Here is a 19,980-nt window from a genome sequence, read left to right as displayed (position 1 = left end):
GGGAACTAGCCTGTAGCTCCAAGTCACTAAACATGCCTACTACAGGTAACTAGCCTGTAGCCCTCAGTCACTAAACATGCCTACTACAGGGAACTAGCCTGTAGCCTTCAGTCACTAAACATGCCTACTACAGGTAACTAGCCTGTAGCCCTATGTCACTAAACATGCCTACTACAGGGAACTAGCCTGTAGCCCTCAGTCACTAAACATGCCTAATACAGGGAACTAGCCTGTAGCCCCCAGTCACTAAACATGCCTACTACAGGTAACTAGCCTGTACCCCCCCAGTCACTAAACATGCCTACTACAGGGAACTAGCCTGTAGCCCTCAGTCACTAAACATGCCTACTACATGGAACTAGCCTGTAGCCCTATGTCACTAAACATGCCTACTACAGGTAACTAGCCTGTAGCCCTCAGTCACTAAACATGCCTACTACAGGGAACTAGCCTGTAGCTCCAAGTCACTAAACATGCCTATTACAGGGAACTAGCCTGTAGCCCTCAGTCTCTAAACATGCCTACTACAGGGAACTAGCCTGTAGCCTTCAGTCACTAAACATGCCTACTACAGGTAACTAGCCTGTAGCCCTATGTCACTAAACATGCCTACTACAGGTAACTAGCCTGTAGCCCTCAGTCACTAAACATGCCTACTACAGGGAACTAGCCTGTAGCCCTCAGTCACTAAACATGCCTACTACAGGGAACTAGGCTGTAGCCCCCAGTCACTAAACATGCCTACTACAGGGAACTAGCCTGTAGCCCCCAGTCACTAAACATGCCTACTACAGGGAACTAGCCTGTAGCCCTCAGTCACTAAACATGCCTACTACAGGGAACTAGCATGTAGCCCTCAGTCACTAAACATGCCTACTACAGGGAACTAGCCTGTAGCCCTCAGTCACTAAACATGCCTACTACAGGGAACTAGCCTCTAGCCCTCAGTCACTAAACATGCCTACTACAGGGAACTAGCCTCTAGCCCTCAGTCACTAAACATGCCTACTACAGGGAACTAGCATGTAGCCCTCAGTCACTAAACATGCCTACTACAGGGAACTAGCCTCTAGCCCTCAGTCACTAAACATGCCTACTACAGGGAACTAGCCTGTAGCCCTCAGTCACTAAACATGCCTACTACAGGGAACTAACCTGTAGTCCTCAGTCACTAAACATGCCTACTACAGGGAACTAGCCTGTAGCCCTCAGTCACTAAACATGCCTACTACAGGGAGAAAACACTTGTATATTGCTGTCTGATTCTGTGAGCAGTGTTCTTTCCTTTGCACTGGTTTAAAACACATGCGAAAAATTGAGCCACACTCACATTCATAAATGAACACGTAGGTTCTCATTCCGGAATTAAACCCGTAGGGTAGGTTTCACATGCAAATTTATGAATAACGCTTTCTCTATCATAATGCTTTTTGCTTTCCTCAATAGGGCCCTGAGAGCTCTTGCAACTACCAATCAGAAACTGGCACACACACACACACACACACACACACACACACACACACACACACACACACACACACACACACACACACACACACACACACACACACACACACACACACACACACACATACAGTCTTATACAGCTAACCTTGTGGGGACATACAATTCAGTCCCATTCAAAATCCTATTTTCCCTAACCCCTAACCCTAAACCTAACCCTAATCCTAACCCGTACTCTTACCCTAACCCTAACCCTAACCCTAACCCAAAAACCTAAACTTTATCCTAACCCTAAACCTAACCCTAGCTCCTAACCCTAACCCTACAACTAACCCTAGCTCTTAACCTTAATATTTAACTTAATTCTAACCTTAACCCTAAACCCCCTAGAAATAGCATTTGACCTTGTGGGGACTAACAAAATGTCCCCAGCTGGTCAACTTTTTCTTCGTTTACTATTCTTGTAGGGACTTCTGGTCCCCACAAGAATAGTTGAGCACGTCCACACACACACACACACACACACACACACACACACACACACACACACACACACACACACACACACACACACACACACACACACACACACACACACACACACACACACACACACGTGTAGCCTCTGGGTCTGTGATAGAACTGGTTAATGCAGAAATACCAGTGATATTATTTTCATAACACAGTTCCTGGTTTCGTCAACCAATGCCAACCAATCATAGTCTCACAGCAAGGTATATGTATGGATGAAGCCACAGGGTCAGTATCATTTAGAAAAATGGCTGGTGTTGTCAGGGACATGTATGAAGGAGTAAATTTTACTGTAATAGATCGAATGAAGAAGGGGATAAAAGCATCATTCCTGAAAAACCACAGAAAAGAGAAATTAAACGAAAATAGTGATGTTCTCTTCAAGATATTTAGACAAAACCACTTGCATGTACTGTTATGCAGACCGAGCAACAGTCCTGAAATGATAACATGCATTTACAACAGGCTGCCAACAACACATATGTCTGTACAGCTGACATCCACAATGGAATCGAAAAAGAAGAGAGTGGAGACATTATCACTTCGTGGACCGGAAAATGAATTACGATCCTTATGTGTCGATTTCCCTGACCTGTTAAGAGCTATGGGAGAAGGAGCTACCAGGTACAATCCTCTATCCTTTGAGTTTATGTTTGACTTGTTGGATTTTTACCTTCCAAGACTAATGTGACATTATAATGGGTTGGCTTGATAGATGTTATAATATGTTAGTAGGTTAGTAATAAACTTGGTGCCATGTCATTCCTCAAAGTTAAGTGGTTATTATATCCATGGCTCTCTGTTTCCTCTCCATTTTACAGACCTGAGGAATAGGATCCTGAAGACGAACACGTAAAGGAGACACCAAGAAGATGTCATAATACAACATGGACTCTCCTCTCATCTGATTTGAAAAATAATTCTACTCACTTTTTCTGTGTCACAGCCATCTGCCTGTCTTAGAAAAACAATCAAAATGTGCACCGCTGTTTCTAATGAGTCATAATAAATCATATTTGATTGAGACAAATGTGTGATGATGATTTTTCATATCAGACAGTGTGGAAGAAATTATTTCATGACCTACTATGTTGTTTTACTTGGACAATTGTCCCTTGTTATATGTTAGTATTTTGCTGATACAGGCTTGTCATGTGACTTAATCGTAAGTCTGGGCGTACAGATAAGAGCCATTTGGGGTGCGACTGCAGTATATGACATCCTGTTTTCATTACTGGGTTGTGACAAGGTAGGGGTGGTATACAGAAGATAGCCCTATTTGGTAAAAGACCAAGTCCATATTATGGCAAGAACAACTCAAATACGCAAAGAGAAACGACAGTCCATCATTACGTTAAGACATGAAGGTCCATATGGAAAATTTCAAGAAGTACAGTCGCAAAACCCATCAAGCGCTGTGATGAAACTGGCTCTCATCAGGACCACCACAAGAAAGGAAGACCCAGAGTTACCTCTGCTGCAGAGGATAAGTTCATTAGAGTTAACTGCACCTCAGATTCCAGCCCAAATAAATCCATCACAGAGTTCAAGTAACAGACACATCTCAACATCAACTGTTCAGAGGAGACTGCGTGAATCAGGCCTCCATGGTCGAATTGCTGCAAATAAACCACTATTAAAGAACACCAATAAGAAGAAGAGACTTGCTTGGGTCAAGAAGAAACACGAGCAATGGACATTAGACTTATGACACAAGTCAGAGTTATACTTAAACTAAATCTTTATTAACTTATTAATAAGGAAAGCATGTCACACCACACACACACAAGTGAATGATGTAAATGCTCTGCAATAACGATGGCTGGTTGACAAACCACCCTTAGATGATTCGTTGAGAGCCCCGACACAAAGAATACAAATCTATTTTATAGCAAAGATACACGACAAACAACAGATGTACGGAATGGGTCACAAGGTAAGGATTTGTATGAATAAAATGATAACTCACAGCAGACAGAATCTGCTGTAAAGACTGTTCTCATTGTGTGGAATGGCTCCCCTCCTCATTATCCATACCCGAGCCATCTCCACCCTGGTACCTCACCAGTACACAAACACCAACTCATGCTATGGAATGCGGTCTTTAGGTTTTATCACCAAAGGCATCGTAACTCCACTGTCAGCATTAAGCCCCAGAGGCCCAACTCAGAAGACCATGCACAGATGAGAGTGTTCTAAGAACCCTATTCTATTCCATAAAACAACAATTTGCAATAACAGTATTGTGACAGAATATAATTTTATTCTCACATGAGTGCATTTTTTGGTTCCAACCGCTGTGTCTTTGTGAGGTGCAGTGTAGGTGAATAAATGATCTCTGCATGTGTGGTTCCCACCATGAAGCATGGAGGAGGAGGAGGTGTGATGGTGTGTGGCACAGTTAACCAGCATGGCTACCACAGCATTCTGCAGTGATACGCCACTCCATCTGCTTTGCGCTTAATGGGACTATCATTTGTTTTTTAACAGGACAATAAACCAAAACACACCTCCAGGCTGTGTAAAGGCTATTTGACCAAGAAGGATGGAGTGCTGCATCAGATGACCTGGCCTCCACAATCACCCGACCTCAACCCAATTGAGATGGTTTGGAATGAGTTGGACCGCAGAGTGAAGGAAAAGCAGCCAACAAGTGCTCAGCATATGTGGGAACTCCTTCAACACTGTTGGAAAAGTATTCCTCATGAAGCTGGATTCGTAATGTTTACGCTGTTACAAATGTACTGATGTAAGTGGATACATGTAGCATTCAAGCAAATCTTAGACAAAACAACTTAGTTGTGCCTGTTGTTCACACGCTTATCTGCCCTCTCATTGGCTAGAATGGTCCCACCTGATCTTGCCTCCTCCCACCTACTTTCCATCTTTGAGGACATGTATTGTACTTTTGGTGGAGACCAACTTCAGCGCTGCACAATTTGTGGCCATTTCGGCGATGCAGGTGGTGACTCTACCTCCTTCCGTGGCATTATTTTTCTTGACCGCTGGGACACTTTTTTGCCTTTGAATACAGTGTGAACTGGCAGAGTAAGCCCATTGGTTGTTGCATCCCCTCGTCTTAGATATAGGAACACGCCTAGAGTTTTCATCATACTGTAAGAACACGTGTATGTGCATACCTGGGTTCAGATACATTCAACACTCAAAGTGCCCTCAAAGCTCATCACTAAGCTAAGGACCCTGGGACTAAACACCTCCCTCTGCAACTGGATCCTGGCCTTCCTGACAGGCCGCCACCAGGTGGTGAGGGTAGGAAACAACACATCCGCCACGCTGATCCTCAAAACAGGGGACCCTTAGCGGTGCGTGCTTAGTCCTCTCCTGTACTCCCTGTTCACCCACAACTGCGCAGCCGCGCATGACTCCAAAACCATCATTAAGTTCACAGACGACACAGCGGTGGTAGGCCTGAACATCGACGACGACGAGACAGCCTATAGGGAGGAGGTCAAAGACCTGGCAGTGTGCTGCCAGAACAACAACCTCTCCCTCAACGTCAGAAAGACAAAGGAGCTGATCGTGGACTACAGGAAACTGAGGGTTGAGCACGCCCCCATTCACATCTACAGGGGTGTAGTGGAGTGCTTCAAGTTCCTTGGTGTCCACTAAGGATCTATCATGGTTCACACACACCAACACAGTCGTTAACTTCTTATGGCTGCAGGGGCAGTATTAGGTAGCCTGGATGAAAGGTGCCCAGAGGTGCCCAGAGTAAACGGCCTGCTCCTCAGTCCCAGTTGCTAATATATGCATATTATTATTAGTATTGGATAGAAAACAGTTTCTAAAATTGTTTGAATGATGTCTGTGAGTATAACAGAAATCATATGGCAGGCAAAAACCTGAGAAGAAATCCAAACAGGAAGTGAGAAATCTGAGGTTGGTCGATTTTCAACCCATCCCCTATTGAATTCACAGTGGGATATGGACGAAGTTGCACTTCCTAGGGCTTCCACTAGATGTCAACCATCTTTAGAAACTTGAATGAGGCTTCTACTGTGTTGTGGGGCTGAATAAGAGGGGAATGAGTCAGGTTACTGGCAGAGAGCCATTTCCTGGTCACGCACATTTCACATGATAGCGACCTGCGTTCCATGTCTCCTCTACACACAAAGGAATTCTCCGGTTGGAACATTAGTGAAGATTTATGATAAAAACATCCTAAAGATTGATTCTATACTTAGTTTGAAATGTTTCTATGACCTGTAATATAACTTTTTGAAGTTTTTGTCCGAAGTTATGCCTGACCTGCACGAGCATTTGGATATGTGTACCTAAAGCCCTAACAAAAGTAGCTACTTGGACATAAATAATGGACATTATCAAACAAATCAAGCATTTATTGTGGAACTGCGATTCCTGGGAGTGCATTCTGATGAAGATCATCAAAGGTAAGGGAATATTTATAATGTTATTTCTGATTTCTGTTGACTCCAACATGGCAGAAAATGGCAGAAAATGTTATTTGTCTTCTGAGCGCCGTCTCAGATTATTGCATGGTTTGCTTTTTCCGTAAAGTTTTTTTGAAATCTGACACAGTGGTTGCATTAAGGAGAGGTATATCTATATTTCCTTGTCTAACACTTGAATTTTCATCTACATTTATGATGAGTATTTCTGTTGAATCGATGTGGCTATGCAATATCACCGGATGTTTTTGGGACTAGTGAACGTAACGCGCCAATGTAAACTCAGATTTTTTAATACAAATATGAACTTTATCAAGCAGAACATACATGTATTGTGTAACATGAAGTCCTATGACTATCATCTGATGAAGATCATCAAAGGTTAGTGATTAATTTTTTCTCTATTTGTGCTTTTTGTGACTCCTCTCTTTGGCTGGAAAAATGGCTGGAAAAATGGCTGAGCTTTTCTTTGGCATGGTGGTGACCTAACATAATCGTTTGTGATGCCTATTTGAAATCGGACACTGTGGTGGGATTAACAACAAGATTAACTTTAAAATGGTATAAAATACATGTATGTTTGAGGAATTTTAATTATGAGATTTCTGTTGTTTTGAATTTGGCGCCCTGCACTTTCACTGGCTGTTGTCTTATCGATCCCGTTAACGGGATTGCAGCCCAAAGAAGTTTTAAGAGGGCACGACAACGCCTCTTCCCCATCAGGAGGCTGAAAAGATCATCAAAAGGTTCTACACCATTTGAGAGCATCTTAGCTGCATTACCGCTTACTATGACAAATGCTTGGCAACCAACCACAAGTCACTGCAGAGGCCAGTGCGTACGACCCACTACATCACTGGGGCCATCCAGGACCTCTATACAAGATGGTGCCAGACAAAGGCCCTAAAAATTGTCAAAGACTCCAGCCACCCAAGTCATAGAGTTCTCCCTCTGCTACCGCATGGCAAGCGGTACCGTTGCACCAAGTCTGGAACCACCAGACCCTGAACGGCTTCTACCCCCTAAGCTGACATATGGAATTGTTTTAAGATGGTCATACTATAGATCATATAGCTATTTTGATTTGGGATTTTTAGCACCTCTTTAGTTATCCCCAAAAATATATTTAAAACATATTTGATAAATTTGGTCTTGACTACTATAGCGCAGAGAAACTCATTGAATAATACATTCAGAAATGGCAAAAAATAAAAAGAAACAAGGTTTTGAAGCATTTGTCTACAAGATATTAGAAAGTTCAGGAAATATTTGTAGTTTTTTTTACACATACAGTATTTAACCCATTTTGGGGGTTGGCACAAAACCACCTTCATACCTCCATTCATTATTTGACCTGTTCCATTTACCTTCAAATAAGAGCAAAACAGAGGACACCACCGTGTTTGTGAGAATCTCCCCTTTCCACAGCGGGGTCACCTTTAGTTTGTAGCACAAACGGTTGGGACGCTACAACCAGCAGTGAGGGATGCCCACATACAGTACAGCAGTGGCATCAGCTGCTTGTCTATCTCCCTCAATGGAGCTTGTGGGAGAAAAATAGTAATAGACTGCTGACGACTGAAATATGAAAATGTCAAATTAGCCTCTCTGTCTGTCTGTACCTCTTGACTATATTCTTTGGATTTTGACTTGGGGAAATCAGTTAAAGAAATGATCATCTGTTTCGACCCGGAAAGAGGCTTTAGGCGTTGTCTATACACTGTGTGGACGGTCGTGCCGTTACAGCGACCGACGGAAAGGCTGGTTAATACACACAAATAGTACCCCATAGGGATTATTTGACTTGTAGCCATAGCGTTCTTCATAAAGGAAGAACGCTATAAACCCTTTTTGGTGCTATATGGAACCTTTTTTTAGAAGGTTCTATAAAGAACCATGCTCATAAGGTTCTAAATGGAACCTGTATGGTGATATTAAGAATTGTAGAACCTTTATGAAGAACCGTTCTCTAAACTACCTTCCTCAATCTCAAAGGTTCATTGTATATCCTTCTGAAGAAACATACAGGGTTCTGGCTAGACATATTATATTGTTACAATTCCATAGGTTTTATTATGTAATTTTTATTTTTATTTTTTTTAACCATAATTTAACTAGGCAAGTCAGTTAAGAACAAATTCTTATTTACAAAGATGGCCTAGGAACAGTGGGTTAACTGCCTTGTTCAGGGGCAGAACGACAGATTTTTACCTCGTCAGCTCGGGGATTCGATCTAGCAACCTTTCGGCTACTGGCCCAATGCTCTACTACCTTCCGCCCATAATTGACAAGATGATTCAAGTGAACCACATCTGGAACAGCTGGGGCTCCCCTGGGGAGAGAATTATGAACAGCTGATTTAACAGCTGATTTAACTGTTCTCATTTGACACAAGGCCATACGTGAGTCTTTCACAAGACACCCTCACCAGCCATTGTCATATATCATATGTAACCAGCATAACACAACAGATTAGATCAACTGGAATGACACTCTCACTCACGGTTGCACAAAAAGGGCTGTGAGCAAACCACGCCCCAAAATATTCTAACAGTGGAAAGAACCCTTTTCTAAACTGTAAAGAACCACTGAAGGTCTCAAATGGTTCTTTGGGTCAGTATAGTTCCACATAGAACCATCACCCTTCCCAAAGAACCCTTGAGGAACCCTCTTTTCTTAGTGTGTACTATATGCTTAGGCTCTGTGTGCCAGTAGTGACAGCAGGACACAACCTGCATACTAATTTTATTTATCCGTTATTTTACCAGGTAAGTTGACTGAGAACACATTCTCATTTGCAGCAACGACCTGGGGAATAGTTACAGGGGAGAGGAGGGGGATGAATGAGCCAATTGTAAACTGGGGATTATATTAGGTGACCGTGATGGTTGAGGGCCAGATTGGGAATTTAGCCAGGACACCGGGGTTAACACCCCTACTCTTACGACAAGTGCCATGGGATCTTTAATGACCTCAGAGAGTCAGGACACCCGTTTAACGTCCCATCCGAAAGACGGCACCCTACACAGAGCAGTGTCCCCAATCACTGCCCTGGGGCATTGGGATCTTTGTTTAGACCAGAGGAAAGAGTGCCTCCTACTGGCCCTCCAACACCACTTCCAGCAGCATCTGGTCTCCCATCCAGGGACTGACCAGGACCAACCCTGCTTAGCTTCAGAAGCAAGCCAGCAGTGGTTTGCAGGGTGGTATGCTGCTGGCGTTAATAAGGCCTCTATAAGGCTAATAAGGCCTCTAACAACACAACAACACTCCCATCCTCTCTGCAGGCCTGGCTAGCATCCACAATTACACCCTATTCCCTATGTAGTGCACTACTTTTGACCAGGGGCCATAGTACTGAAAAGGGACTATGGCACCATTTTGGGACTAACACCCTGGATTCCTCAAACAGTATTTTTATATAACCTACACAGCATGTGTTTCACAAACATCTTATTTCACCCAAACCTAGCAATCTGCCAGGAGGGAACATTGGAAACACAGGAGGGAACATTGGAACATTGGAAACACAGGAGGGAACATTGGAAACACAGGAGGGAACATTGGAACATTGGAAACACAGGAGGGAACATTGGAAACACAGGAGGGAACATTGGAAACACAGGAGGGAACATTGGAAACACAGGAGGGAACATTGGAAACACAGGAGGGAACATTTGAAACACAGGAGGGAACATTGGAAACACAGGAGGGAACATTGGAAACACAGGAGGGAACATTGGAAACACAGGAGGGAACATTGGAAACACAGGAGGGAACATTGGAAACACAGGAGGGAACATTGGAAACACAGGAGGGAACATTGGAAACACAGGAGGGAACATTGGAAACACAGGAGGGAACATTGGAAACACAGGAGGGAACATTGGAAACACAGGAGGGAAAAGGTTCACTGATATTTAAGTCACTCCGGAATCTTCATCTAGATTCTAGAATCTTAATAATCACACAAAGAAAATGGAGGGCAGGGCAGGAACTTGGCAAGTACAAACCAATTCAGTAAATGAGATACTTAATATTCTTTAACACCCATGCCAACATTAAAGTAACTTTGATACAAAGTGCCATTGCTACCATAAATAAATCCCTAATGGAACTTCCATATTAAAATGTTGCCTCAGTCCTAATGCCCTATTCCCCATCCTTACCCACCCAGCAGGAGAGCTGTGTTTTTCACCACAACATTATCCTCCCTAATGCACAGCAGCCCTAGTAATGAGTTTGCTGTCAGTTTGATGCATGCCATCGAGAGAGAGAGAGAGAGAGAGAGAGAGAGAGAGAGAGAGAGAGAGAGAGAGAGAGAGAGAGAGAGAACAAGAGTGAGAGGAGAGACAAAACAACACAATGGACACAAGGCCAAGAGAATCTCTAGCCCCAATTATACCTGGTACTAAGATGCGTCTGTTGTCCTGATCTTTTCACACATTCTGATTCTGCCCACATTTGTCGACAGGTGTAGACGATCAAAACACACATTGTAATCTGATTGTGATTAGATCTTCCTGACCAGGTAGGTCAGATATGGGCAGAATTAAGCTACAGAGAATGAAAACATTTGCATTTTATCGATGGCAGTTTGAATACACAGAGATACCGTGACGAGATCCTGAGGCCCATGGTTGTGCCATTCATCCGCCGCCATCACCTCATGTTTCAGCATGATAATGCACAGCCCCATGTCGCAAGGATCTGTACGCAATTCTTGGAAGCTGAAAATGTCCCAGGTCTCCCATGGCCTGCATACTCACCAGATGTGTCACCAATTGAGCATGTTTGGGATGCTCTGGATTGATGTGTACGACAGCGTGTTCTAGTTCCCGCCAATATCCAGCAACTTCGCACAGCCATTGAAGGGGAGTGGGACAACATTCCACAGGCCACAATCAACAGCCTGATCAACTCTATGAGAAGGCGATGTGTCGCACTGCATGAGGCAAATGATGGTCACACCAGATACTGACTGGTTTTCTAATCCTCGCCCCTACCTTTAAGGTCTCTTTGACCAACCGATGCATATCTGTATTCCCAGTCATGTGAAATCCATAGATTAGGACCTAATGAATTTATTTCAATTGACTGATTTCATTATGAACTGTAACTCAGTAAAAATCCTAGAAATTGTTGCATGTTGCGTTTTATATTTTGGTTCCGTGTACTATATTATATTCTGTGAATCTTTAGAGCATTTACCAGCTATCAATAAAGTGCAGAATGTGTCTGAACTGATGTGTAAATGTGCATAGCTTTCTGTAAGCATGAGCCAGGCCACTGTCCAATAAGCTTCAGTACGGACCCATTAGGCTACTTTTAAGCGGTTCGATCCATGCATTTTGCTATCAGTTTGTATTGGTCCATTCACTAATCAATGATTTGGAGTAAATTAAACCACGTTCGTTGTCCCTCGTGTCAGTTTCTCTCCTTTACTAAATACTAAAGGTTATTTACTTTATAAGAATTACAATAATATAAAGACAACGTGTGTAAACATCCATGTGTAAAGAACTACCCCCTGTCCAGACCGGTTTAGATCATGTGTCGCACCATTGGGAGATGCACTTTGTAGCCTACTCTGCAACTTAACCTGTTTCTACTGTGTTCATTAGGGCCTAAGTTGCATTGTTATTTACACTGTGCATTAATTGTATTTTCTACACACATCCAGATACTCAGCTCGTTTGTGTGGTGACTTGGGGACGAGAGAGATTCTCTGAATATTTATTTTAGTAAGGCTGTGGAGAGGTCGGAGGTTATCCAGGACAGTAGCCTGTTACGCCGAGTCGTAAATCGTTGGAGAACTAAAGTAGTGATGATGAGAGTACAAAACTATTGATTATAAAAAGTGTTTCCTGTTTCCTGTCCATTTATACAGCTTGTGTCATAACGGGAGGTCCAAGGCAGGTTGGATTCATTTGCATACAGGAAGGGACCCGGGGAAGCTGGTCACAATACGGACGATGTGGGCAGATAAGAGACACACGTTATTACCACGTGTAGACTCAACAAAGCTCAATCAGATAGTAATCGGATCATCTTGATCGGATGACGACAACCACATGCAAGGTGTAACCACGGCTAACGAGGGTAACTAACTGTGGGATTTGAACAGAAGCAGAAACTGAACGTGCTTCTATTCTATTCTATTGTCTTGGCTTTGCTCTCTGACTGTGCCATATCAGGAGCAGTAAAAAAAACTAAACAATTTAAACTAGGCAAGTGATTTAAGAACAAATTCTTATTTACAATGACGGCCTACAGGGGAACAGTGGGGTTAACTGCCTTGTTCAGGGGCAAAACGACAGATTTTTAACTTGTCAGCTCAGGGATTTGATCCAGCAACCTATCAGTAACTGGCCCAACGCTCTAACCACTAGGCTACCTGCCACCTCAAAGTAAAACAGTTAGGAAGTCTACTCTACAGTACGACATAGGGCGCATCCCAAATCATACCCTTTTCTCTATATAGTGCACCACAGGTCCCATAGGGCTCTGGTCAAAAGTAGTACACTACAGTATACATAGAATAGGGTGTAATTTGGGACGCAGACCTAGATGGCTCATATTGGCAAGGTCACCCGTGCCACAGCCCTCTGACCTGCAGGGTCAGCCAATCACAGCTCTCAGTCCTGACCCTGTCACAATGCAATGATGACACTCTGACCCCACCCTAACAGCTGACACCCCTCTTCTCCAGTCCTCTATCCATGGTACCCTACTGCTTTACAGTGCACTCGTTTTAAACAGGGCCCATAGGGTCAAAAGTAGTGCACTATATAGGGAATAGGATGTCATTTGGGATGCAAGCCAAGTCAAAGAGGACTCTACAGTGGAGCTAAAGCAATACCATTACAGTTAGGTACCAAGACTCAGTAAGTCCCTATAAAGCACAAGGATATACAATATGCAAGATACAAAGATATACACAATATATGCACAAAGACACTTATTACAGCCAGACATCATCATGTCCTCCTCTTGTGCATGGCTGTTCTAGCTCATCACAGCAGGCTATGATGAGAAATTAGGGCTGTCCCCAAATAAAACAAATCTTAGTCGATGAGAGTCGTCTGTTCTTTCGACCAATCGATTGGTCGACATTTTAAAACGTGTATTTTTCCATATATAGACACACCTTATGTTTGAATACAATCAACTATATGTAAGCTACTGAGCTTGTCTGATGCTTTAAGCACTGCGAATTTAAAAAATGAAGAGGCACAAATTACAAAAAAAGAGGGTGCCCAGAGATCAATATAGCCTAACCAGAAGAAAAAAACCTGTTCCCTAACATCCTCCTCCTCCTCCTCCCGCTGCTGCTGCTGCTGGCCGTCAAAGATTCTGCCATTATGCTCAAGAAGTCTGCAAACTTTTCCATTTGGAGTGCCAAGTAATCCTACCATTTCTACTGATCTGCCGTGCCAGTTATGATTTTCATCTGCACATTTTCTTGGAACAGTTTCATTTATAATAAAGTCTTCGTATCTCAAAATCAATGTCATGTGGTTAATCCAAATTATATCTAAATGAAAATGATACAAATCTAAAAGTAACTTTTATTGCCATTGTGTAAAAAATAGCTTACATAAAGCAAAAAAATATATTAAAAATTGCATCCCGTAGGTGTTACATTGGCTAAGCCTGTCTGCAAGGAACTTGACACTTGGTCCAGAGCAAAGGTTAGCAAGCAAACTTGCAATATTGTATCAAATATTCTGGGCCCTCTAGAGTTTCCATGCCAGTGAGCTGCGGACAGACAGACACAGCTGTAGGCTATTTGTGCAAGCGATAAGAAGTAATCAGGTAGGCCTATTTTATGATGTTTTCCCCCGTTTCATGCTGAGTGGTTATGGAAAGTGAGAGAGCTGGAAAGATTACACTGAGGAACTATTGTCATTCTCAATGGATGTAAAAACAAACGTTGTTTACTTCATGTTTGAGGCGAAGACAACATTTATTTCAGACGCTCCACAGTGATAGTGAATTAAAACTATCAGAAACAGGTAGACTAGTCTTACTTCTATAACGCGTAATCAGGTGCGTGTCCTTTACTCCAGATTGATAGGAACGCTCCAAACAAACAAAAAAGACAATGAATAAAATTACGACTGGTTAATGCAATGAAATAAGCCAAAAGTGTAGCCTAGGTGGTGCGCTCTGCAAACAACGTATGTCCACTCCTACAATGACAACGGATGGATTAATCCACTTAGACAGGTGTCTTGTGTGCCATCATTTTTTTTGTATTTTTTTTTTTACATATATTTGCCATTGTGCAACAACAACAACTAAAATCTTGGTCGAACAACAGCCTATCCACCAAACAATGGACCTGTGGGACAACACGTGGTCAGCACTAAATGAAGTGCTCCTTTCATAAACTCTCAATAGATTCAGATAAAACCGTAAGACTGCAACTGGATACAGACGCTCAATTAGACAAATCTTAACTTAACACCTTTATCAACATTTCTCAATTATATTATCTAACGTGATATGTCGGTTTGCTATTTGTTTCTATTTACTTTTTACAATTTGAGGGTGATATAATTTAATAGTCAAACAAGAATGTACAATATGATGCAATGTGATAATATGATGCAATGTGTTGTTCCTGCATTACAGGAACAGGATGACAACATACTCAATGTCTCTCCCTGCATTACAGGAACAGGATGACAACATACTCAATGTCTCTCCCTGCATTACAGGAACAACATGACAACATACTCAATGTCTCTCCCTGCATTACAGGAACAGGATGACAACATACTCAATGTCTCTCCCTGCATTACAGGAACAGGATGACAACATACTCAATGTCTCTCCCTGCATTACAGGAACAGGATGACAACATACTCAATGTCTCTCCCTGCATTACAGGAACAGGATGACAACATACTCAATGTCTCTCCCTGCATTACAGGAACAGGATGACAACATACTCAATGTCTCTCCCTGCATTACAGGAACAGGATGACAACATACTCAATGTCTCTCCCTGCATTACAGGAACAGGATGACAACATACTCAATGTCTCTCCTTGCATTACAGGAACAGGATGACAACATACTCAATGTCTCTCCCTGCATTACAGGAACAGGATGACAACATACTCAATGTCTCTCCCTGCATTACAGGAACAGGATGACAACATACTCAATGTCTCCCCCTGCATTACAGGAACAGGATGACAACATACTCAATGTCTCTCCCTGCATTACAGGAACAGGATGACAACATACTCAATGTCTCTCCCTGCATTACAGGAACAGGATGACAACATACTCAATGTCTCTCCCTGCATTACAGGAACAGGATGACAACATACTCAATGTCTCTCCCTGCATTACAGGAACAGGATGACAACATACTCAATGTCTCTCCCTGCATTACAGGAACAGGATGACAACATACTCAATGTCTCTCCCTGCATTACAGGAACAGGATGACAACATACTCAATGTCTCTCCCTGCATTACAGGAACAGGATGACAACATACTCAATGTCTCTCCCTGCATTACAGGAACAGGATGACAACATACTCAATGTCTCTCCCTGCATTACAGGAACAGGATGACAACATACTCAATGTCTCTCCCTGCATTACAGGAACAGGATGACAACATACTCAATGTCTCCCCCTGCATTACAGGAACAGGATGACAACATACTCAATGTCTCTCCCTGCATTACAGGAACAGGATGACAACATACTCAATGTCTCTCCCTGCATTACAGGAACAACATGACAACATACTCAATGTCTCTCCCTGCATTACAGGAACAGGATGGCAACATACTCAATGTCTCTCCCTGCATTACAGGAACAGGATGACAACATACTCAATGTCTCCCCCTGTATTACAGGAACAGGATGACAACATACTCAATGTCTCCCCCTGCATTACAGGAACAGGATGACAACATACTCAATGTCTCTCCCTGCATTACAGGAACAGGATGACAACATACTCAATGTCTCTCCCTGCATTACAGGAACAGGATGACAACATACTCAATGTCTCTCCCTGCATTACAGGAACAGGATGACAACATACTCAATGTCTCTCCCTGCATTACAGGAACAGGATGACAACATACTCAATGTCTCTCCCTGCATTACAGGAACAGGATGACAACATACTCAATGTCTCTCCCTGCATTACAGGAACAACATAACAACATACTCAATGTCTCTCCCTGCATTACAGGAACAGGATGACAACATACTCAATGTCTCTCCCTGCATTACAGGAACAGGATGACAACATACTCAATGTCTCTCCCTGCATTACAGGAACAGGATGACAACATACTCAATGTCTCTCCCTGCATTACAGGAACAGGATGACAACATACTCAATGTCTCTCCCTGCATTACAGGAACAGGATGACAACATACTCAATGTCTCTCCCTGCATTACAGGAACAGGATGACAACATACTCAATGTCTCTCCCTGCATTACAGGAACAGGATGACAACATACTCAATGTCTCTCCCTGTATTACAGGAACAGGAAGACAACATACTCAATGTCTCTCCCTGCATTACAGGAACAACATGACAACATACTCAATGTCTCTCCCTGCATTACAGGAACAGGATGACAACATACTCAATGTCTCTCCCTGCATTACAGGAACAGGATGACAACATACTCAATGTCTCTCCCTGCATTACAGGAACAGGATGACAACATACTCAATGTCTCTCCCTGCATTACAGGAACAGGATGGCATCATACTCAATGTCTCCCCCTGCATTACAGGAACAGGATGACAACATACTCAATGTCTCTCCCTGCATTACAGGAACAGGATGATAACAACTCAGCCCCCCGCATCAGGCGGATGCCCCGTCTCCCCCTGCATTACAGGAACAGGATGACAACATACTCAATGTCTCCCCCTGCATCGGCCTGCCATCTCAGCCCCCGCACGGAACAGGATGACAACATACTCAATGTCTCTCCCTGCATTACAGGAACAGGATGGCAACATACTCAATGTCTCCCCCTGCTTTACAGGAACAACATGACAACATACTCAATGTCTCTCCCTGTATTACAGGAACAGGATGGCAACATACTCAATGTCTCCCCCTGCATTACAGGAACAGGATGACAACATACTCAATGTCTCTCCCTGTATTACAGGAACAGGGTGACAACATACTAATACACACACAGACAGACAGACACTTTTCATATTATGTCTATGTACAGTGTTGTAATGATGTGCAAATAAATAAACATAAATATGGGTTGTATTTCCAATGGTGTTTGTTTTTCACTGGTTGCCCTTTTGTTGTGGCAACAGGTCACACATCTTCCTGCTGTGATGGCACACTGTGGTATTTCACTTAATAGATATGGGAGTTCATCAAGATTGGATTTGTTTTGGAATTCTTTGTGGGTCTGTGTAATCTGAGGGAAATATGTTTCTCTAATATGGTCTTACATTGGGCAGGAGGTTATGAAGTGCAGCTCAGTTTCCACCTCATTTTGTGGGCAGTGTGCACATATCCTGTCTTCTCTTGAGAGCCAGGTCTGCCTACGGCGGCCTCTCTCAATAGCAAGGCTATGCTCACTGAGTCTGTACACAGTCAAAGCTTTCCTTAATTTTGGGTCATTCACCGTGGTCAGGTATTCTGCCAATGTGTACTCTCTGTTTAGGGCCAAATAGCATTCTAGTTTCCTCTGGGTTTTTTTTGATAATTCTTTCCAATGTGTCAAGTAATTAAGTAATTATGTTGTTTTTTCACGATTTGGTTGGGTCTGATTGTGTTGCTGTCCTGGGGCTCTGTGGGATCTGTTTGTGTTTGTGAACAGAGCCCCAGGACCAGCTTGCTTAGGGGCACTTCTCCAGGTTCATCTCTCTGTAGGTGATGGTTTTGTTATGGAAGGTTTGGGATTCTCTTCCTTTCAGGTGGTTGTAGAATTGGAGGTCTCTTTTCTGGATTTTGATCATTAACAGGTATTGACCTAATTCTACTCTACAAGCATTATTTGGTGTTTTATGTTGCACAGAGAGGATATTCTTGCACAATTCTGCATGCAGTCTCAATTTGATGTTTGTCCCATTATGTGAATTCTTGGTTGGTGAGCGGACCCCAGACCTCACAACCATAAAGGGCAACGGGTTCTATAACTGATTCAAGTATTTTTAGCCAGATCCTAATTGGTATGTCGGGTTTTATGTTCCTTTTGATGGCATAGAAGGCCATGTCTCTGAGATCGTTCACAGCTTTGTGGAAGTTACCTGTGGTGCTGATGTTTAGGCCGAGGTATGTATAGTTTTCTGTTTGCTCTAGGGCAACAGTGTCTAGATGGAATTTGTACTTGTGGTCCTGGCAACTGGACCATTTTTGCAACACCATTATTTTGTCTTACTGAGATTTACTGTCCGGGCCGAGGTCTGACAGAATCTGTGCAGAAGATCTAGGTGCTGCTGTAGGCCCTCCTTGGTTGGGGACAGAAGCACCAGATCATCAGAAAATAGTAGATATTAGACTTCAGATTCAGAGCCAGCCAGCCAGCCAGCCAGACACCCAGCCAGACAGACAGACAGACAGACAGACAGACAGACAGACAGACAGACAGACAGACAGACAGACAGACAGACAGACAGACAGACAGACAGACAGACAGACAGACAGACAGACAGACAGACAGACAGACAGACAGACAGACAGACAGACAGACAGACAGACAGACAGACAGACAGACAGACAGACAGACAGACAGAGAAAGGTTTGATAGTTTTTTATTTATTTTTTGTCTATGACGTGATGCGCAAGACACGTGGGGGTAAAATCTCTCTGCTGAGGAAAGAGGATTTCTCTCTCATCTTGTCAATGACAAGAAGATTATTATTCTGTCTGCCTGTGTTCTCATTCCATGGGAACCGTAGCCTCATCATCCTCTTTGTCCTGTATTTGAATGTTTACAGAATCATAGATCCCTCTATAATAAGAGGATCCAATATCCAATATTCAGTAATGCCTTTTAAAAAAAACATGCACTGACAGTGGAAACGGATGGAGCTGTAATTCTATGGAAATTAAATTATAAAAATAAATATAAACACCAGATCACGTTTTTTGATTATACTTTATTTAGGATCCCTAGTAGCCGACGCCAATGGCAACAGCTAGTCTTACTGGGTTCTGACGCATTAACAAAAAAATACATTACAGACAAAAATATTTTAAAATGTATAAACACTTAAAAACACACACACACACACACACAGAACACACACACACAGACACACAGAACACACACACACAGACAGAACACACAGAACACACACACACAGAACACACACACACACAGACAGAACACACAGACACACAGAACACACAGACACAGACAGAACACACAGAACACACACACACAGACAGACAGAACACACAGAACACACACACACAGACAGACAGAACACACACACACACAGACAGAACACACACACACAGACACGCACGCAGATCAAGGACAACAGACAACACCGTCTGTGACGTGAGGTTGTTGGG

The 19,980-nt window shown here is 42.9% G+C and overlaps 1 protein-coding gene and 1 long non-coding RNA gene across 3 annotated transcripts in view; one reads left to right on the top strand and one right to left on the bottom strand.

The window, feature by feature from the left end:
* LOC139580351 (calcium-activated potassium channel subunit alpha-1a-like) overlaps positions 1-19,980 on the bottom strand; it is a 264,274-nt gene that overhangs the window by 181,146 nt on the left and 63,148 nt on the right. The window lies entirely within an intron of this gene.
* On the top strand, positions 2,209-3,025 carry LOC139580197 (uncharacterized). Its single transcript, XR_011675989.1, has 2 exons — positions 2,209-2,619; positions 2,817-3,025. It is a non-coding gene; the product is annotated as an uncharacterized lncRNA (long non-coding RNA).

The sequence above is a fragment of the Salvelinus alpinus genome, chromosome 7, assembly GCF_045679555.1.
Source record: "Salvelinus alpinus chromosome 7, SLU_Salpinus.1, whole genome shotgun sequence".
Lineage (NCBI taxonomy): Eukaryota > Metazoa > Chordata > Actinopteri > Salmoniformes > Salmonidae > Salvelinus > Salvelinus alpinus.
This window is presented reverse-complemented; position numbering and strand designations above follow the sequence as displayed.